Source organism: Marmota monax, unplaced genomic scaffold (assembly GCF_021218885.2).
Source record: "Marmota monax isolate L192 unplaced genomic scaffold, Marmota_monax_Labrador192_F-V1.1 WCK01_AAM20220418_F8-fsc00182, whole genome shotgun sequence".
Taxonomy (NCBI): Eukaryota; Metazoa; Chordata; class Mammalia; order Rodentia; family Sciuridae; genus Marmota; species Marmota monax.
In genome coordinates this window covers 3,722,669-3,745,567 of record NW_026693043.1, presented here as the reverse complement: position 1 = coordinate 3,745,567, position 22,899 = coordinate 3,722,669, and the positions used below count along the sequence as shown (strand labels likewise).

General features: G+C 37.7%; 1 pseudogene; it reads right to left on the bottom strand.

Annotated features, from left to right (window-relative positions):
- Positions 1-936: 936 nt before the first annotated feature.
- LOC124098914 (dapper homolog 1-like) lies at positions 937-17,021 on the bottom strand (annotated as a pseudogene).
- Positions 17,022-22,899: the final 5,878 nt, after the last annotated feature.

Here is a 22,899-nt window from a genome sequence, read left to right as displayed (position 1 = left end):
ATGGAGGAAAAGGCACCAAAATGCTGTTTATATGGCCCAAGAAGGGGTTACTGTGATAGGGCCTTGGCCCCAAGTATGGCAAAAGTTTTTATGAATCCTTTTAAGGTATGCCCAGCATCCCTATGCAGGTTTCCATCTCTGGATTTAGGATCTGTCCTACAAGTTCTGAGCCTAGTAAATAGAACAGTTCTGAGCAATGTAGACTATATCATAACAAATTTTGCAGAACAATGACTACCTCTTGTACATACTTCATACAATTGTACCTAATGCCCCTCAACAGGAAATTCTGTGCAGAGACACGATCATAAAGAATCAAGGGGCAAATGTATATCCTAAAATTCCATCCACCTGACATTGGGATCAAAAGGTCTCATGCAAATGAAACTTGAACATCAAAACCTGTACCTTGCCAGATACTCAGAAAAATTAAAATAAACTGGTATCATGAAACCCATTCATTGTCACCACTATTAATATCTCAATATGAACATCTAACTAGTAAAATATCCTTTACCTTCCATTAAAGGCACTAGTGTCCTTACATAATGAAGATGAGGCACAATTTTCCTTGGTTTTATCTTAATAAAAGAAAAGGATACTATGAAAGTATTATACAAAAATTAACATATTATCTCCCCACTTCCCTTAAAATTAGGGAAATAAACATTTCCTACATCAATGTTACTCAGAGAGTTGTCACAGTTTCAAAGACACAGATCAACTATAAAGCACCAATTAAAAAAAAACACTAAATAAATAAAAGGAAGACCAATAGAGGAAGGGAAAGGGGGGGAGGGGAGGGTAAAAGGAAGTACTGGGGCCTGAAGTGGAGCAAATTATATTCTATGTGTGTATAATTGTCTCAAAATGAACTCCACTATTATGTAAAACTATAATACACTATTTAAAAAAGAGAGACCAAAAATGGAGGACTTTCTTATTAAAGTTATGCAAGGCCTTAATTTTGACAAAGGTTTTTGTGGGGGGCGGTTTGTGAAGGTCTGGGGCCATGACCATTTGAATGGGAAGAGTCTGGACAAACTGGGACCAAATTAAGCCCCCTCTTTCCTCATTTTTCATTTTTTTTTTTTTTTTTTTTTAGTTTTTGGTACTGGGGATTGAATTTGAAGGCGCTTAACCACTGAGCCACATCCCCAGCCCTATTTTGTATTTTATTTAGAGACAAGGTGTCACTCAGTTGCTTAGGGCCTGGTTGTTGCTGAGGCTGGCTTTGAACTCAGGATCCTCCTGCCTCAGACTCCAGAGCCTCTGGGATTACAGGCAAGCGCCACGGCGCCCAGCTCCTGCTTTCCTCATATTGCTGGTGTTGGTGCTCTAGCTCATGAACTTGCCCTTGCTCCCACTGGATTTATCGTGGATAGTGTAACAGTGTCCACCACCTGGGACTGGAAGACAGATTTACACTCAAAATACTTGGAGTCACTGGCTACGTAAGTGTAGAGTTGGCATAGTTCCAAGGCACAAACACAGGGTACATGCCTACTTGCCCCCCGCGAGCCCTCTACACCATCCTCGGGGCATCTTTGTAGGAAATCTCAGTCTAGAACTTCCTCCTTCCTTTAGCTTATGATTAGGTTTGGCCACCACCGGCTGCCGTCTCAAGCAATATGGAGTGCCTTATTTCTGGCCCTGTGGCTTCCCGTGGCGCAGGGCCTGTTGGGAAGACGTCTGCGGCCTGCACCGCTCTTCCTACACACGGAAGAGATTTTCTTGAGTTTCTTATTTATAGCTAACACTTTTTGCTCCCTGCTCGGGGTTTCTTCCTGTTGGCAAATTGTTCTCCATGCTAGTAAGGTTTGGCTGCACAGCATTTGCAAAGCTCGCATTCCTGTGGCCTTGCCTGATTCTTGGCTGCTGCCTGAGGATGAACTGAGCTTTGACCAGACTCCCTTCCTCAAGGCTTGACGAAGGGGGCCCATGCTTTGGAAAACCAAGGTAAGTCTCTCCTCCACAGGGAAAGCTGGAGGCAGCAATGGAGGAGCAGCGGGTGGAGGGACAGCCTGCAGGGTGTTTTTAAACGGCTCATTTTTCAGGGGCTGCGCATCTTTGTACTCTTGGGGCTGGAGTGCTTTGCCAGGATCCTCTTTTGGAGAGACAGCTGAGATGGATTGCTTTCTTTAAGAGACCTCCCAGTCCTAGTGGTGGGACACCGTGCATAATAATATTGGGAGGCTACCTTGGCAGGGGCAGATTCTTGCTTTTGAATTCCAAGGCAGCACTAAAGCCAGATTTACAGATAGGTATAATGTAGTTAGGTAAATCGGGTCTAGGAAAGATAAAGAAAATGGAGACCATTGTTGAGAATGAGTCCAGGAAAACAGAGCCGCACCTGGGGAATTGAAATATTAATGTCCCCAAGGCCCAGAATGGGTCCTAAGGAACTGTTAATGAAACAGCTCCCAGCAAACTGGGAAGTGCTAATCAAAAGCCGCCCCAGGCCCTTCCTGCCCAGATTACTTCTCCAGCCCACCTATATCTTCCACCTTTTGGCCTTCCTACCTGCATTCTATCACTGCAAGATAAAGGGAAACAAAGGACATGAATGGGAAGACCAAAAGAAGACCTTAGGATAAAAAAGGGAAGACCTCCCCCATCCACGGATATCCCCTTTTGGGGTCCCCTTCTTCCTCCGGGAGAAGTCTTTCAATAAAGCCTTCTATTTTCCACTCTAAACAGCGGTAACAGCACCTGGCCAGCAGCTCTCTAGTGGGGGCAACCTCTTTCTCTTCAGTTGTTCTGCGTTTGATTCTTTTGAGGATTGCTTCAGTGGGGAGAATGCCCTATTGTGCAAAGAGGATATTTTGCCAGAGAGCAAACATAGTTATTTCAAATTCTTAAGGGTTCACACCATTGCCATTGTTAGATGTCACCAGTAGCCCTGACACACTCGCTCCCATCCTACAGATGCCCTTATATGGGATCAGCTATCATTTGGGTCCTGGGTTTGTTGGACCCTTTGAAGGGTGTGTTGTTTTCTGCATCAGGCTCAGAATGTACCATTTTCTTACTGGATGGAGAATAGTAAGCAGACCTTAGCCTGGTTGGAGATGTGTTGTGAGTGAGCTATGCCATTAACATAGATTAAAAACATTTGTGTCTTTCTGCAATGTCAGGATTTATTGAATAACACGCTACACCACTTTCAGTGGAAGCAGTTCACAGAATACTTATTATTCACATGATAGTCAACAAGCCAAGCAAACACAAGTTCTTTTATTGCAATCCTAATTTCTAACATCTGTAACACTCAAGTTACACATAATAGGTCACAGAAAGACTAAGAAAGAGTTAAAGTTGGATCTGTGCCAAGAGCATAGGCGGAGATAGAGATGAATTCAGAGTTAACTGTAGGTGGTCAGATAAGGGTTTTAATGAACCAGTTCTGCAGAGTTGTCAAAGCAGAGGGCTCAAGCAGATGGAAGTTTCAGAGTGTCATCTTGGAGTGGGCTGTGCATGATTGTCACGGACAGGAGAAATCAGACTCCGCTGAAGCTCCATGGGACAGTAAATCAGAGGTTAGTTGCTGTGGTGATTTTCCTGGGCAAGGCTTCTGAAGATTGTTCAGGTGACCAGGTAATGTCTTAAAGGATTCCTCCTTTTATGGGTCTTAGGTGAAGGGGTTGTATCTGGTGAGGTTGATAAGCTCCCAGGTCTGGTGTTCCTGATAATTTGGGATGCTCCCATGCTCAGGTACTCCTTGATTTACTTTTATAAATTGGCACTTAGGAGTTATCCATCAATTTGTGCCTTATGGTTGTGGTGGGCAGATGGTGGTTTACTTACACAAATAAGACTTAGAGTCAGTTTGCCTTGGTACATGTACTCAAAATGGAGTAGTTTGTGACAAACTACTGCTTTACAAAATGGAGTAACTCAGATTAGGCACAGCCTGCTCTCCATAAGATGGTAAGGAACTTTTGGTGGCATCTAGTTCAGATCCAACACAAATGTCATTGCTATGGTCCCCATCAGACAAAGGAGAAACATTAGGCTCTACACAGCCACAGCATGAAGTGGACTGGTGTGGTGATATATATCATTTCCATTTTTAGATACCAAATCACACTGGTACTTAGGATTTACATATGCAGTGACATCAAGGGAATTGTGGTACAGGCTGGAAGTATAACTCAGTGGAGAGAATTTGCCTAGCATACCCAAAGCTCTAGGTTCTATCCCCAGCATCACACACACAGAAAATAGAATAAATCTTGGTATGGAGGGGGTTATGGTAAATTGCTCTCGAAGCCTGGTGTTCACAGTGGCCTTCTTTATAGTTTAGCCATCTTAAGAGATTGTAGATTTGGGGCAACCATTTGAGATAGTCAAGGTTGCCTTCAACGGGCTGTAAATGCTGGTGTTGGAATAACAATTGGATAAATACTGAACACTGGATTAGAGGAACTGGGAAGGGATCCTGAAGCCCCATCACTCAGCTCATAAAACCCTGAGCTAGGCCAGCTGCCTGTCTCCAGTTGCTCTTCTGATGTCTTTTCTACATCCAGTGTGAGGTTACTTATTTGCTTGTGGAGTTCTTACAGTTGATTCAATAAGCCAGCATCTCCTCTTCTCAGACAGTTCTTGCCAAGCTGGCTGCTGTGGCTGCAAGGGTTGCAAAAAAGGAAGGAAATCTGGTTCTACTGTGCAACTGGTGTCCCTTTATGCTGTACCATGAGCATTTCCTTCATGTCATTATAATGTGTTCGATTTTAAAAAGTTTTATTGAGATACAATTCTCATAACATACAATTTACTCATTTAAAATGTACAAGTCAATACTTTTTAGTATATTCACATTCACAATATATTTAGAGTATAACCATTGCTACTGCAATTTTAGAATGTTTTCATCACTCCCAAAATAAGCCTTTCAACAGTCACTCCCCATTCTACCCAACTCCCTCTGCCCCTCAGCCCTGGCAACCACTAATCTACTCTCCGTCTCTGTAGATTTGCCTTTTCTGGACATTTCATATAAACGGAATCATACACTTCATTCCACATTCTACCCAACTCCCCCTGATCCTCAGTCCCTGGCAACCACTAATCTGCTTTCCAACTGTATAGAGTTACCTATTCTGGACATTTTATATAAATGGAATCATATGTTGTCTTTTATAACTGACTTCTTTTACTTAACATGTTTTTAAGGTTTATCTCTGTATAGCATACATCAGTACTTCTTCCTTCTTATGGTTGAATAATATTCCATTGTATAGCTATATCATATCATTTTCTTTATTCATTCACCATTTGATGGACATTTGGGTGGTGTTTGCTTTCTGGCTACTGTGACTATGAATAATTCTGTAGGAACATTCAAGTATAAGTTTTTATGTGGACATATGTTTTCATTTCTCTTAAGTATATACTTAGGATTGGAAGTGCCAGGTCATAGGGTAACACTATATTTAATATTTTAAGGAACTGCCAAATTGTTTTCCATAGCTACTGCACTATTTTACCACCAGTAATATATGAGGGTTCTGGTTTCTCCACATCTGCTTAATTTTGTTTTAAATCAAACTTTCAAGACTGCCTACAGTGGTCTAGACTAAGATAGAAAGAATTAGAAAGAGATATAGCAGCTGGGTGCGGTAGCACACACCTATAATCTCAGCTACTTGGGAGGTTGATGTGGGAGGAATGCAACTTTGAGGTCAGCCTTAGCAACTTAGTGAGACTCTGTCTCAAAATATAAAAATAAAAAGGGCTGTGAATGTGGCTCAGTGGTAGAGTGTCTCTGGGTTCAACCCCCCAATACTGAAGAGATAGAGAGAAAGAGAAAGTTCAAATAGCAAATATATTCAAGTGTTTGGGGGCTGCTGACAGTGATATGAGCCTGTTGGATGAAGAGAAGTCAGGAAAAAATCCAATGTAAAGTAAAATAACACTTTAAACATTATCATCATCAACAACTAAGATCTTGTCACCACCTGTTCTTTTGTACTTATTGCAAAAGCAAGACCAACTGTGTGTCTCTGTCCTGGGCAGCATGCATATTCATATTTAGAGACTTAAACTAAAGACAAACTAAATAATTGTAGATAATTATATTTGAGGAAGAAAGTGAAAAACTATAATATTATTTCAATTTAGTGTATTATCCAACTATATTTCTATTTTTTAAAAATATTTATTTTTTAGTTGTAGTTGGACACAATACCTTTATTTCACTTATTTATTTTTATATGGTGCTGAAGATCGAACCCAGGGTCTCACACATGTGAGGTGAGAGCTCTACCACTGAGCCACAACCCCAGCCCTCCAACTACATTTCTAACCTCACCTCTCCCATTCCCTCACTGAAAACTCTTTTATAGTCAGTTCTATGACTCTGTTGGCCCATTTGCCCCTGATTCTTTGTCTTCTCCTGCCTCTGAATACACAGCCTTAACAGCTCAGATTACTCATTTTGGCATCTTGTGACATATACTGTTGTCTGTTCTAGTTATTTAACTTTTGATGCAAACATGTTTTGTGTTCCTTCATCACTGTCTGAATGCAGTCAGGGTAATAAACTTGTATTAAACTTTCCAATTCAACAAACACAGGGATTAGGATGTGAGAATTTCTTAAAGGCACTCAATTTATCTTTGTTGAGTGATTTAATTCTGGAGCATTACATATAAATTTCAGTGATGTCACAAGATGAGAAGGCACAAATTTTTCTTTTCAATATCTGGACCCTGAAAATAAGTTACCCACCCCCTGCCATTGCCTATTTAAAAAAATAATATACTGGCTTCAGAAATGCAATACAAGCAAGTCATAAATAAATGTTGTCCATAAGCTTACATTTAATCAAACATCCATTCATCTTATTCATGACTTATTTCCCACTTGAGTACATACCTATTTACATACATACACACACATACACACACACTCACACACACACACACACACACACCAAACAACCCCCCCCCAAAACTTGACCTGTTGTGTTGGGGATGTTGCTCAGTGGTAAAGCACTTGCCTACCATGTGTGAAGCCCTGGGTTCAGTCTCTAGCACTGCAATAAAAAACAAAATAATGGCTCGGAAAGTGCCTCAGTGGTAAAGTGCTTGCCCAGCATGTGTGAAGCCCTGAGTTCAATCCTCAGCACTGCCAGAAAATAAAAAATAAAATTTGTCCTGTCAGTATTTGCCTGTGAGTATTCAAAACTTGGGCAGCAACAAGCAACAGGAGTTGCTGTTTGCACAGAAGCCGGGAGATCTATTACCGGGTCTAGGAAGGTAATGATCATCCTCTCAAACCCACTGAGAGATTTTATTCACAGCTTTTTATACTGCAGTTTATGAAATAAAATAGTACACTTTGGGCAGCATAGTATGCTTTGGTTTTATATAGCATCTTTCATCCAAGGAGTTTAAAGAAACTGACAAACATTATTCATTCACCTTCATAAAGTTTTTTATTGAATTAGCAAGATAGTCTACCATACAAAAGTTAAAAGTAATAAAACAACTATATTTTATATAATGACTATTTCAAACATATCCAATTTTCATATTCTTTACTTACATGAAATTATTCATCTTCTCATTAGTTTTAACCTCCAGGAGCTAAGGCAACAATGAACTGCTGAAGTGTATAAATAAAAAAGAGCATTTCAGAGCTCATGTCACATTTGTCTTCCCCCTTCCTGACTGACAGCTTTAATTCTGGAGAAGGAGAAACCTGTGATAAATTTCATACCTTGCCAGTCCTATCTGTATTTCACATTTTCTGACAACCCTCTTAAGCCTGAAACCAGGTTTGAGCTCTTGAGTGGACATCAATAGCTGACATCAGTAGAGACATTCCTGGGGCTCTGCATAATGCTTTTGTGACCCAATTACTTGTTCTTTATCCTGATATTGCAAAACTGAAATTTGCTTAGGTCATATGTTTATATCTGTTGGGGATGGAGTAGAGAATATTTTACCAGCTGGGGTAAAATGTAATAAAGCTACTTGAGGATGCTGATTTATATGTAATTGCATTACAGGGCCATCTCTAATTTCATTCCACCCCTAGGATTCTTAAGACATGGTATTAGGGTCCCAGTAACCTCCACTGGTATTTTCTTCAAGTGGGTACTAGCTATTCCAATGATTTTCTTAAATTAACATAAAAGACAATGCTCAAAATTAATATTAAAATAATAGCATTGTATTAGAATAGCTTGCAATAGCAATAATAAAAGGGATTGTCCCTAGGAAATTAGAAGCTACCATGCCTTCTGCCCCAGACATTTCCCAGTCTGTCTTTTTGCTTGTGGTCTATTTTTTTTTTTTGAAAAATTCCTGAGTGAATGTTGGATTAAATGCTAAGTCTAGGCTTAAAATGCTAAAATTATTTTGTAATTATACATTCATGAGACTCTAGGCTCTTACAAATGCCAAGGCAAATGTCAAGATGAATGTCTTAGTTTGAGTGTCTATAACAAAGTACCATAGAATAGGTGGCTTAAATAACAGAAATTTATTTCTCACAGTTCTGGAAGCTAGAATTCTAAGATAAGGGGGCCAGCATGGTCAGGTTCAGAGAAAGCACTTTTCTGGGCTGCAAAATGCTGACTTCTCATTGTATCCTCAGAGCGGAAAGAGGGCAGTAAAGCACTCTGGGCTTTCTTCTCTAAGGGCACTAATCCCATTTGTGGAGGCTCCACCCTCATGACCTCATCACCTCCCAAAAGCCCACCTGCTAAGACCATCACATTGTAGATTAAAATTTCAACGTATGAATTTTGGAGGGACATAAACATTCAGTCCATTGTAATGAAGATAGAGAAAAAATTGCCTTTAGCTTTATTTTTCTAGATGAATTATTTTAAAGGACAGTTTAACAATGTTCAAGTCATGTAGTTGATATGTGATTTTTTTTGTCCTATTTAAAGTAATTCCTGTTTATCCAGGTTCATTTTCTATCAGTTAGCTGTAATAAACAACTCATAAGTTTTAATTTGTGTGTCATTCTGAGTAGTGTGATGAAATCTTGCCCTATATTGTTCCATCTTGCCCAGGACATGGATCACCCCTCTGTACAGTATATCTGTGCTGCTATACCCACTTGTCAGTCAGTAGCTATTTTGTTTGGGGGAGGTACCGGGGATTGAACCCAGGGATGCTTAACCACTGAGCCACATCCCCAGCCCTTTTTATTTTTTATTTTGAGACAGGGTCTCACTGAATTGCTTATGGCCTTTGCTAAGTTACTGAGGCTAGCTTTGAACTTGCGGTCCTCCTGCCTCAGCCTCCTGAGCCACTGGGATTACAGGCAGAGCCACCATGCCAGGCAGTACCTATTTTGATTATCAAACCAAATGTGATATTGCATTGCTTGTGTTCATGTAACCCTTATTTTTCTTAATAATGGCTCCTGAATGCAAGAATAATAATGCTGACAATTAGCATGTGCCAAAGAGAAGCTGTGAAGTGCTTCCTTTAGGAGAATATGTTCTTGACTTAGCAAAAAATCACATACTGAGGTTGCTAAGGTTAAGAACAGATCTTCTAATCCATGAAGTTGTGAGGAAGGAAAAAAAGAAATTTGTGCTAATTTTACTGTCAAACCTCCAAATGGAAAAGCTACGGCCACAGTGTACATAAGTGGTTATTAGTTAAGATGGGAATGGCATTAAATTATACAGCTCAGTACTGCCCGTGGTTTCAGGCATCCACTGTGGACCTTGGAACATATTCTCTGCCAAAACCAAAATAGTTATTTTCATGAGAAACAAGACAAAAAGGTCTCACTTATTATTTGGCGTAGTATAAGTAAAAAAAGGTGGATTTGTTGGGTTTAAAATGTTTTGTTAAAGATCATTAAAAATCATGAAAAAAACAGAATAACCAACACATATCCTTTATTACAAAAGAGCACCATATTAACATTGGCCTTGGTGACTTTATTCTTTAAAAATATAATGAAATAAAACATTCTTTAGTTAAAGCTTCATCTTCTTCACCCTACTTCCATTTGCAGATAAAACCAATATACTAAAGTTGGTATGCATCATTCTCATATGTATTTGAATCCACTGAAGATTTACTATTGTTAGATATTTGTCTACTCCTAAATTGATAGAAATGAAATTTATTTCTATTTTTTCATGATTTCAGTGTTGTAATAAACACATGTACATATTTACTTGGGCACATGTGGGAGAGTTTTGCCAGGGTATATAGAAACATGTGGAATCTTGGATTATTGAATAGGCACTCAATCAACTTCACTATATATGGTCAACTAGCTTTCCAAATTACTCACAAAGGCTATTATAGCTCCAAATCCTCACTGTCACTTAATCTTATGAGACATTATTATTATTATTATTGTGATAGTAGAGATATAACTCAGGGGTGCTCTACCATTGAGCTCTACCCACAATCTTTTTTATTTTTATTTTGTTATAAAATTTTTACAGTTGGCTTTATATAGACTATTTCATGGTAAAATTATATTTAAACTTACAACTTCTGGATTGTAAGAGCAGTTGGTATTTGAGCATATTTTGTATTTTACTCATTTGAATTTCTTACTCTGTGAATAGGTTTCAAATATTTTGGTTATTGTTTTATTGTCATTTTTTGGGGGGTACTGGGGATTGAACTCAGGGACACTTGACCACTGAACCGCATCCCAGCTCTATTTTGTATTTTATTTAGAGACAGGGTCTCACTGAGTTGTTTAGTGCCTCATCATTGATGAGGCTGTCTTTGAATTCGCTATCCTCCTGTCTCAGCCTCCTGAGCTGCTGGGATTACAGGCATGCGCCACCATGCCCAGATGTTTTATTGTCATTTTTTTATTAGTACATTGTTGATCTTTGTATGTTGAAGTTACCTTTGTTAGTCATATGTGTTACAAAAATACTCGCCCAGTCTGTATTTTGACTTTGTTCTTAAGCATTATCTCTTCTTTCCTGACTCTTGTTTAAAACCTTTTTTTGGGGCTGGGGTTGTGGCTCAGCAGTAGAGCGCCCGCCTTGCACGTGTGAGACTGTGGGTTCTATCGTCAGCACCACATAAAAATAAATAAACAAAATAAAGATATTGTGCCCATGTATAACTAAAAAAGAATATTAAAAAAAATCTTTTTTTTTCCTTGGTACTGGGGATTAAGCCTAGGGGTGCTTAACCACTGAGCCAATCCCCAGCACCCCCCTGCATTTTTTTTTATTTTGAGAAAGGGTCTTGGTAAATTACTTAGGGCCTGACTAATTGCTGAGGCTGGTCTTGAACTTGTAGTTCTCCTGCCTCAGCCTACCAAGATGGTGGGATTATAGGCGTGTGCCACTATGCCCAGCTAAAAACTTTAAATGGAGAATTTCAAATGTATACCAGAGTAGAAAGAACTGCATAGTATACCCCTGTGTGTCCATCACCTAGCTTTAACAATTATTATGTCCAATCTTACTTGATTTATACCCAACCTATTCCCAGCCTTCTTCTCACTACTTTGCCCCTCACTGATTCCTCCCCTTGCTTTCTGAATTATTTTGAATTAAGTTTCAGATTTCATACCATTTCATTCATAAAAATTTCAGTCTGTATATTTAAAAGAAAAACCTTTGAAAAACCATAATGTGGCTTGATTTGTCATTGTTTTTGTGTCTTTTTCATATGTAAGGTTGTTTTTTCTTCAATATGATCTAATACATCAAAACATTTCAGAATTTTACTTTTCACATTTAGGTCTTAAATCAATCAGAATTATTTCTTTTGTGATCTACAACCATTTAATGAATAGTTCATCTTTTCTAGACTTATTTATAATGTCACTTTTATAAAATCAAAATATGAAAATATATATGTGCTTATTTCTGAGCTATTTTTTCCAAAGGTCTATGAATTTAGTTTGTATTAAAAACAATATTTCTGGGGGCTGGGGTTGTAGCTCAGTGGTAGACCACTTGCCTCACACATGTGAGACACTGGGTGTGAGCCTCAGCACCACATAAAAAATAAATTAATAAGCAAAGATGTTGTGTATCCATCTACAACTAAAATAATATTGAAAAAATAATACTTTTAATTACTATAGTTTTATAATGGGTTTTAATACCTGAATGATAAATCTTCCTTGTCATCTTTAAGATTTCCTTAGCTGTACTTGGTCCTCTACTTTCTTTCTTTTTTAAAAAAATATTTTTATTAGTTGTTGGTGAACTTTTTCATTTTATTTATTTATTTTTATGTGCTGCTGAGGATCGAACCCAGTGCTTCACACATGCTAGGCAAGCGCTCTTTCACTGAGCCACAATCCCAGCTCCGGTCCTCTACTTTCTTAAGAGTTTTAAATTGAGGTTGTTTAGTTCCTGAAAGATCCTGGTGAAATTTTGATTGAAATTACATTGAATTTATAGTTCAATTTCAGGAGACTTTATATCTTTATGATGTTGAGAATTCACATATACAAATGTGGTATATCTTCCCATTTATTTGTCATTTTTTTATAACTTTCCATAAAATTGTATAATATTCTTTATGAATGTCTTACAAATTTTTTGTTAGATTTATATCAAAGAACCTTAGCTTTTATTGTTATTTTAAAATTTTCATTATTTTTTGATGCTGGTATAGAAGAAGGGATTGGTTTTGTCTTTGAATTTTACATCTAAGAACCTTGTTGAACAATCTCATTACTTATTTTTTTTAAGAGAGAGAGGAGAGAGAGAGAGAGAGAGAGAGAGAGAGAGAGAGAGAGAGAATTTTTTTAATATTTATTTTTCAGTTTTTGGTGGACACAACATCTTTATTTTATTTTATGTAGTGCTGAGGATTGAACCCAGTGCCCCACGCATGCTAGGCGAGCACGTTACTGCTTGAGCCACATCCCCAGACCAATCTCATTACTTCTAATAGTTAATTCTAAAGAATTAAAGATGTCGTCTGCAAATGACAAAGTCTTGTTTCTTAAATATTTTAATTATTTTTCTTAATTGGCAAGAATCATTGACACAATGATTTATCAAATAAAGTAGTGGTAGTGGGGATTCTTGTGCTTAAGTTGAGAGGGAATATTTATAACATTTCATTTAACAGTCAAGGTTCAAGTAGAGAAGTGGAACATCTAGAAGATAGATATTTGTTATGCATTTGTTATAGGGATTTGACTTTATACAATTGTACAAACTGATTAACCAGTTTCTGTAAGGCTTCATGCTGAAACTTGTCCACATGGAAGACAGTGGGGAAGGGAATATGGATAGAAAGCGAGGGAGATCAAGGACAAGATTGAAACCAATAGTATAAGCTGGAGCCAAGGACAGACTGAAAATTGTGTTAGTTCTTGTTGCCTCTGACCTGGATGGCCAGGACTCTGTTATAGTCTTTAACACACATACCTTGATCAGGTGTCAAGAAAGCCCACCAGGTAAAGAATCACTAATAGCTGAGGTGCTTCCTGAGGACAAAGAGAATACAGACTAAGTAGTGAAAGAAGGTAGTTATGAATACCAACTATGACCCTGTGACCAGTTGTAGAAATGAGGATACCTATAGATATGACTATTTCTTCCTTATTTTAATGTGAATAAGTTTATAAACATGAGCTGAGTATTTTAGTTTTCTTTCTTTCTTGGTCTTAACTACTAGGAACACAGATCCACCTCACCTAGCCCAATAACTATAATGACCCTTATTATTGGTATAATTGTGGTCTATTTTTTTTCTCAATCATTCTCCCCGTTATTGTTAACAAATGCATATATTTTGGGAGGGAAGAGACTGAGGCAGGAGGATCATGAGTTCAAAACCAGCCTCAGCAATGGTGAGGTGCTAAGCAACTCAGTGAGACCCTGTCTCTAAATAAAATGCAAAATAAGGCTGGGGATGTGGCTCAGTGGTCGAGTGCCCCTGAGTTCAATCCCTACTACCTCCCCTGCCCCCTGCCAAAAAAGAAATTAAATAAGCAATGATTCTAGTAGTAACCAGATTTTTGATATCTCATTTATTCTCCCATTTATGTAATATAGATTTTTAGTGGTACTATGTAATTTTTTTCCTTTGGAAAATATTTTACATAATAACAGTGATAACAGTGGCTGAAGGAAGTTCGTACCCTGAAAGGGCTTTATCAGTAAAGGTTCAATCAGAGAAAATAACCACCAGGAATGAATACATGTCTATATATTGATTTGTTACAAGGATTTAACTTTAGGAAATTGTTGGAGCTAGTAAAAGAGTTTCTGTAAGGTTGTTGTCTTTATATCTGATGCTGGCAATTCAAGAGCAAAGGGCATGCAGCCAGCAAAGGAAGAAGGAAGTCAAGTAGGGGAGAGCAAGGACAAGTTGGAGACCACAAGCGAGAACTGGAACCTGTGAGGATGAACTGAAACCCATGTTAGTTCTTGTTGCCTCTGACCTTGCTGGTTCTGTTGTAGTCACTGCCTCATATCAACAAGGTAAATCAGAAGTAACAACATGTTGGAGTTACAAAATGGCTGCTGTTTCTCTTTTGCTCTCCTCATCTCACACTAGAATCTTTCTTATAGCCCACCCTAACTGGAAGCATAGGAAGGGACATGTAGTCAATCTCTTTATCCATGGGTCCCCATCTGGGTTCTGCATTGGCAAATTCAACCAACTGTGCATAAAAAATGTAGTTGTTCCTAGGATAGTTGCGTCTGTACTGAATATGTACAGGTTTTTTCCCTTGTTATTATCCCCTAAACAATACAGTATAATAATTATTATTATAACATTTATGTTGTATTAGCAGTTATAAATAATGCAGAGATGATTTAAAGTATATAGGAGGATATGCACAGGCTATATGCAATACTGCAGCAGTTTATATAAGAGGCTTGAGCATCTACAGGTTTTGGTATTAACAGACTGTCTTGGAACCAATCAATCCTGGATACTGAGAGACTACTATAGTGGGAAATTCACTTCAGCTTAGGTAAGTTGACAAATTATAAACCCACCACAAATGCTTTTTTAAAAATTTTTAGTAAACTTTATTGGGGTATAATTTATAATAAAATGGACTTACTTTAAGTGTAAAATGTGATGAGTTGATACCAATCATACCAAATAACTAGTAACCAGTAGCATAATCAAGATAGTACACTTTCATCTTCCATTCAGAGTTCCTCATACCTCTTTGTAGTTAATCTCCCTCTTGCCCTCAGCTCTAGGCAACCATTGGTCTGTTTTATGTCAATATAGGTTAGACTTGATTGTTCTAGAACTTTATATACATGAAATCAAAAAGAATATGCTTTTTTGTGTCTGGCTGTTTTCACTCAGTTCAATAATTTTGAGTTCAACTATCAGTAATTCATCCTTTTTATTGTTTAGTAGTATCCATGGCATAGATGTTTTCACAATTGGCTTATCCATTTCTCTGTTAATGAACATTTAGGTTGTTTCCGCTATTTGGCTATTATGGATAGAGCTGCTATATACACTCATATATGAGGCATTTTATGCACATAGTCTTTTTCTTGTATATATGCTTAGGAGTGGAATTCTTGATCTGTTAAAATACTTTGCTCATTTAAAAATTTGATTTACTTTTCTTCTTATGATTCAGTTGTAAGAGTTTTTTGTGTGTTGTAGAGACAAGTCCTCTGCATGTGTGCGTGTGTGTGTGTGTGTATATGTATATATGTGTGTGTATTATGTGCACATGTGAATAAATATGTATATAAACTGTATATATGAATTGTGAATGTCTTCTCTTAGTCTGTGGCTTTTTAATTTTCTCAAAGATGTGTTTCAAATAACAGTTTTACATTTTGGTGAAGTCCAATTTGTCAGTATTTTCCTTTTATGATTAATGCTTTTCATGTTTAAGAAATCTTTCCCTACCCAGATGTGGTGGCCCACACCTATAATTCCAATGACTTGGGAGATTGAGGCAGGAGGATTGCAGTAACAAGGTGAGTCTTGGCAACTTAATGAGACCCTGTCTCAAAATTTAAAAAATAACATAAAATAAAAAGGCTTGGCCATGTTGATCAGTGGTAGAACACTCCTGGGTTCAATCCCCAGTACTATAACACACACACACACACACACACACATACACAAACACACACACAAATCTTTTCTTACCTCAAGGTACATAATATTCTATATTCTCTTCGCTCAAGTTTTACAGTTTAACTTTTTTGTTTTTTGATACTGAGGATTGAACCCATGGTCACTTTAGCACTGAGCCATATCCCAAACCCTTTTTATTTTTTATTTTGAGATAGTGTTTCACTAAATTGTATAGGGCCTTGCTAGGTTGCTGAGGCTGGCCTCAAACTTACAATCTTCTTGTCTCAGCCTCCGAGTCACTGGGATTACAGGCATGTGCCACCACATCCAGCTATAGTTTAATTTTTATATTTAGACCTATCAGTTACTTAAAGTTAGTTTTTACATACATGGTGAACACTGATATCTATTTAAAGAAATATAGATACACAGTTTTTCCATTACTTTGTTTCTCTTTTCAAAGAGCAATTGACCATAAATGTGTAGGTCTGTTTCTGGTTTCCCTGTTCTGTTCCATTGATCTATATGTGTGTCCTTAGTCCAGTATGACACAGTCTTGATGATTAGCTTATCATAAGTAATATAAGATGTTAAAGTCTATTCTTTTGCAAAATTGTTTTGGCTATTCTTGGTTCTTTTGAATTTCCGTGTACATTTAGTAATCATTTATCAATTTCTATAAAGAGCCTACCAAGATTTTGATTGAAATTGCATTGAATTGATGGGTAAGTTTTAACAATATTGGGGAGATCCAAGATGGTGGGCCAGAGGGAGACAGCATTCTGTGTCGCTGCATGACCTGGGACTCAAGTAGTGAGAATACTGCTTCTCTTCAAGCGATATTCCTGCTCTTGTGCAAGAATCGCAGTCACTGTGCCGGTGCAGGGCTCCAGGCCTCAGCTCAGAGTAGGTCTCCCAACTACTCGCCCACACAGGACTACCAGGTGCCTGAGCAGGACCATTGGCAGCAGCACCCCCGCAGAACTTTTGGCCACCCTTCTGAGCAGAAATCATGGACGGTGCTCCCATGCAGGACACCCAGCAGCTTCCCACACAGAGGAACTCCAGCCACCACTCCCATGTGGACCTCTAGCTACCAATATGGGGCTCCCCCGTCACCGCCACCTTGGAACTCTGCAGCAGCATAGATAGTCCCCTAAACGCAATCACCTGCCTGCACCTGAGAACGTCACATAGGCTCTGAAGTCAGCTGACAGCCACACATTGCACGCCACAGAGCTCGTCTCTGAACTCATTGTCCAACACCATCGCTCAGCTCCCCCCACCCAATGGGGGATATCCCACCACTGAAAGTAGGCGCCTCCATCTTGGGCCACCGTGATCACCATCTTCAGTGGGGGCAACTCCCAGTTTGGAACTCGGGCTGGCCAGGTACCCAGTTTCTAATTCCCCCCTTTCCCCAGCATCTCCCCAGCAGCCACGGGGATAATAACTCTATATCCTCACCTCCTCAGCGTTATCATCCTATTATTCACCCCTGGTTCTTTGTCCACCATCAGAAACTGTAAACCCTTTTACAAACCTATTGAGTATATTGTAGATGATAATTGAATTCACCATTTCAGTATACTATGACCAAACTGTAAACGTCTTAATAGCAAACATTTGTTTTTGGGGGTGTATATTGTTTATATTGGGATCTGTTAATGTTGCCCTTCACCTCAAAGGAGAGGTATTGGATCCCTACAGGGACACTGTAAACCTATAGAGTAAAAATTGTAATGCCTCGGATCCACAGTTCTATAAGGGAAGACACAGAAATATTATGAAAAGACAAGGGAAGAAAGTGCCCAAACAAATCAAGATACCACATTATTAGAATCTATGACTAGCACAGCAGAAGAAATTACAGAGAAGAAATTACAGAATATTTTACAAAATTAAAATATTCTGTAAATTAAAGGATGATGTAAGGGAGCAAATACAGGGTTGGGGCTCAGTGGTAGTGCATTTGCCTGGCATATGTGAGGCACTGGGTTCGACTCAGCACCACATATAAATAAATAAAGAGCTATCAACAAATAAAAAAAAATTAAAAAGCAAATATAAGCAGCAAAAGATCATTTTGAAAAAGAGCCACACAAACAAATACAGGAAGCAAAAAAATACTTCAAGAAGGAGATAGAGGTTCTTAAACAACAACAACAACAAAACAGAAATCCTTGAAATGAAAGAAATAATAAACCAAATTAAAAATTCAATTGAAAGCATCACCAACAGATTAGACCACCTGGAAGACAGGACCTTAGACAATGAAGACCAAATATATAATCTTGAAAAGAATGTAGACCACACAGTGAAAATCAGCAGAATATTCAAGAAATATGGAATAGCATGAAAAGACCAAATTTAAGAGTTATGGGATAGAGGAAGGCATAGAGTTCCAAACCAAAGGAATGAGCAATCTATTCAATGAAATAAAATCAGAAAATTATCCAAACATAAAGAATGAATTTGAAAACCAAATTCAGGAGGCTTACAGGACGCCAAATGTACAAAATCACAACAAATCCACACCAAGGCACATTATAATGAAAAGTCCTAACATACAGAATAAGGAGAGAATATTAAAAGCCACGAGAGAAAGGAATCAGATTACATATAGGGGAAAACCAATTAGATTATGTACAGATTTTTCAACCCAGACCCTGAAAGCTAGAAGATCCTGGAACAACATATATTAAGCTCTGAAAGAGCCAACCAAGAATCTTGTATTCACCAAAATTAAGCTTTAGATTTGATGATGAAATAAAAACCTTTCAAGATAAACAAAAGTTAAAAGAATTTACAACTCAAAAGCTTGCACTACAGAACATCCTTGGCAAAATATTCCATGAAGAGGAATTGAAAACAACAATGAAAATCACCAAAGGTAGGCATTACACTAAAGGAAAAACTTATCAAAGGAGAAAATCAAGTCAAGTTAAATAACAAAAATAAACAAATATGGCTGGGAATACAAATCATGTCTCAATAATAACCCTGAATGTTAATGGCTTAAATTCACCAATCAAAAGACATAGACTGGCAGATTGGATTAAAAAAAGACCCAACAATATACTGCCTCCAAGATACCTATCTCATAGGGAAATACATCCATAGACTGAAGGTGAAACGTTGGGAAAAATCATACCACTCACGTAGTTTGTGGAAGCGAACAGGGGTTTCCATCTTCATATCAAATAAAGTAGAGTTCAAGCCAAAGTTAATCAAAAGGGATAAAGAAGGATATTTCATACTGCTTAAAGGAACCATTCATCAACAAGACATAACAATAATAAATTTGTATGCCAAAACAATTTTATTTAGTTTTTCAAAGAACCAACTTTTTGTTTTGTCAATTTTTTTAATTGTTTCTTTTATTTCATTGATTTCAGCTCTAATTTTAATTATTTCTTGCCTTCTACTGCTTTTGCTGCTGTTTTGTTCTTTTTTTCCTAAGGCTTTGGGATATAGCGTGTGGTCCTTTATTTGTTGACTTTTTCTTTTAAGGAATGCACTCCATACAATGAATTTTCCTCTTAGTCCTGCTTTCAGAGTGTCCCAGAGATGTCAATATGTTGTGTCTATGTTCTCATTTACCTCTAAGAATTTTTAATCTCCTCCTTGATGTCTTCTGTAACCCATTGTTCATTCAGTAGAATATTGTTTAGTTTCCAGGTGATGGAGAAATTTTTATTTTTTATTTTGTCATTGATTTCCAATTTCATTCCATTATAGTCTGATAAAATGCATGGTAGTAGCTCTACTTTTTTGTATTTGCTAAGAGTTGCTTTGTGGCATAGTATATGGTCTATTTTAGAGAAGGATCCATGTGCTGCTGAGAAGAAAGTGTATCTGCTTAATGCAGGTTGAAATATTCTACAATGTCAGTTAAGTCTAAGTTATTGATTGTATTATTGAGTTCTGTAGATTCTTTATTCAACTTTTGTTTGGAAGATCTATCCAGTGGTGAGATAGGTGTGTTATAAAGTCACCCAACATTATTGTGTTGTGGTCAATTTGACTCTTGAACTTGAGAAGAGTTTGTTTGATGAACATAGCTGCACCATGGTTTGCGGCATATATATTTATGATTGTTATGTCTTGTTGGTGTATGGTTCCCTTGAGCAATATGTAATGCTCATCTTTATCCATTTTGATTAACATTAGCTTGAACTCTACTCTATTTGATATGTGGATGGAAACCCCTGCTGGTTTCCACACTCCATGTGAGTGGTATGATTTTTCCCAACCTTTCACCTTCAGTCTGTGTATGTCTTTTCCTATCAGATGGGTCTCTTGGAAGCAGCATATTGTTGGGTCTTTTTTTTTTTTTTTTAAATCCAGTCTGCTAGCCTATGTCTTTTGATTGTGAGTTTAAGCCATTAACATTCAGGGTTATTATTGAGACATGATTTGTATTCCCAGCCATATTTGTTTATTTTTGTTATTTAACTTGACTTGATTTTCTTCTTTGATTAGTTTTTCCTTTAGGGTACTACCTCCCTCTACTGATTTTCATTGTTGTTTTTCATTTCCTCTTCATTGAATATTTTGCCAAGGATGTTTGTAGTGCCGATTCTCTAGCTATAAATTCTTTTAACTTTTGTTTATCATAGAAGGTTTTTGATTTATCTTCAAATCTAAAGCTTAATTTAGCTGTATACAAGATTCTTGGTTGGCACCCATTTTCTTTCAGAGCTCGATATATATATTGTTCCAGGATCTTCTAGCTTTCAGGGTCTGGATTGAAAAATCGGCACATAATCTAACTGGTTTCCCCCTATATGTAATCTGATTCCTTTCTCTCATGGCTTTTAAAATTCTCTCCTTATTATGTTTGTTGAGCATTTTTATTATAATGTGCCTTGTGTGGGTCTGTTGTGATTTTGTGCATTTGGCATCCTGTAGGCTTCTTGAATTTGGATTTCCAATTCATTCTTTATGTTTGGGAAGTTTTCTGATATTATTTCATTGAATAGATTGTTCTTTACGTTGGTTTGGACCTATATGCCTTCCTCTATCCCAATAACTCTTAAATTTGGTCTTTTTATGCTATCCCATATTTCTTGAATGTTCAGTTCATGGTTTCTTACCATTGTCACTGTGTGGTCTGTGTTCTTTTCAAGATTATTTTATCTTCATTGTCTGACATTCTATCTTCCAAGTGGTCTACTCTGTTGGTGATGCTTTTATTTGAGCTTTTAATTTGGTTTATTGTTTCTCTCATTTCAAGGATTTCTATTTGTTTTTTTTTTTTTTAGAACCTCTATCTCCCTGTTAAGGTAATCTTTTGCTTCTTGGATTTGTATATGTAGCTCCTTGTCAAAGTGATCTTTCACTGCTTGTATTTGTTCTCTTGTATCTTCCTTGAGTTCACAGAACATTTTAACCATGAATATCCTGAATTCTTTATCTATCATTTTTTTTTGCTGTAGCTGCCAATGATTCTAATGATGTGGTATCTTGATTTGTTTGTGGTACTTTCTTCCCTTGTCTTTTCAGGTTGCTCATGTGTCTTCCTTTCCAGCTCAGTGGGTCTGGGGTGTTATTGTTTTTACCCTATACATTTGTAGTGCTCTTGAAGGGTTCTAAGATTCCTCCTTTGAGGGGAAGTGCAATGTTAACAGATCCCAATATCAGCAATATATCACCTATGAACAATTTGTTGTTATTAAGACATTTACAGTTTAGTCTCAATGTACAGAAATGTTGGATTCAACTATTATCTAATATATAATCAGTATTTTCTTTTTTTTTTAAAGAGAAAGTGAGAGAGAAAGAGAGAGAGAGAGAATTTTTTAACATTTATTTTTTAGTTTTTTGGCAGGCACAACATCCTTGCTTGCATGTGGTGCTGAGGATTGAACCCGGGTCGCACGCATGCCAGGCGAGCGCGCTACCGCTTGAGCCACATCCCTAGCCCTATAATCAGTATTTTCATAAAAAGGTTTTCAGTTTCTGACGGTGAAAAATTAACTAGACGTGGGGCGTAGGACAATATGCTGAGGAGGTAGGATGTGAGGGTATAGACTTAATATATCTTAGGAAGTATAAAGGGGAAATCTAGTGAAGAAGATTAGTAGCAAGAGAATAGAAGTAATTTAGGGTAGACAAGTATGTGGGAAGATAGTAGAGTACATAAAACAAACACACATGTATTTAGAAAAATACAGGATGTTAAAATAGCAAAATTTGGAGGGAAAGAAAAATGAAAGAAGAAAAATAGGGGCATATACAATACTTCTATATTATTTAGATGACTGAGTCTTCAAAAATCCTATTTTATGCAAAGTTCTTGGTTTCACATATGTTGGGGATGTGAGGGCCGGAGGATAGAGGAGTAGAAGAGAAAGAGAAAAAAATAAATACTCAAAAGAAGAAACCAGGGGGCTGGGGATGTGGCTCAAGTGGTAGCGAGCTCGCCTAGCATGTATGAGGCACTGGGTTCGATTCTCAGCACCACATAAAAATAAAATAAAGATATTGTGTCCACCTAAAAACTAAAAAATAAATATATATATATATTTTTTTTTTTAAAAAGAAGAAACCAGGGTTGTTGCTAGTTTTAGAGATCTGTATCTTTTCTGTTTCTCTCCTCATCCAATAGGTGGGGTTGTCTGTTTTAAGCTGGTGTCTTTGCCCTCTGGATGGTTTTGGTAACCAGGATGGGAAGACCGGTCCTGGTGTAGGGCGCCTGGAAGTAGGGAGTGCCACCCGCCAGTCCCTGCAGGGAGACTGCACCTCATGGTCTCTTTTTGGGACCGCTCATCTGACTTGAGTGCCTAGTATTGTCTCCCTCTCTTGCCTGGAGATTTCCCAGCTCCTGGTCTCTCTGTTAGGCTCCAAACTTTAATCCCATCCCCTCTCACTTAGCAGTTCCCACCTG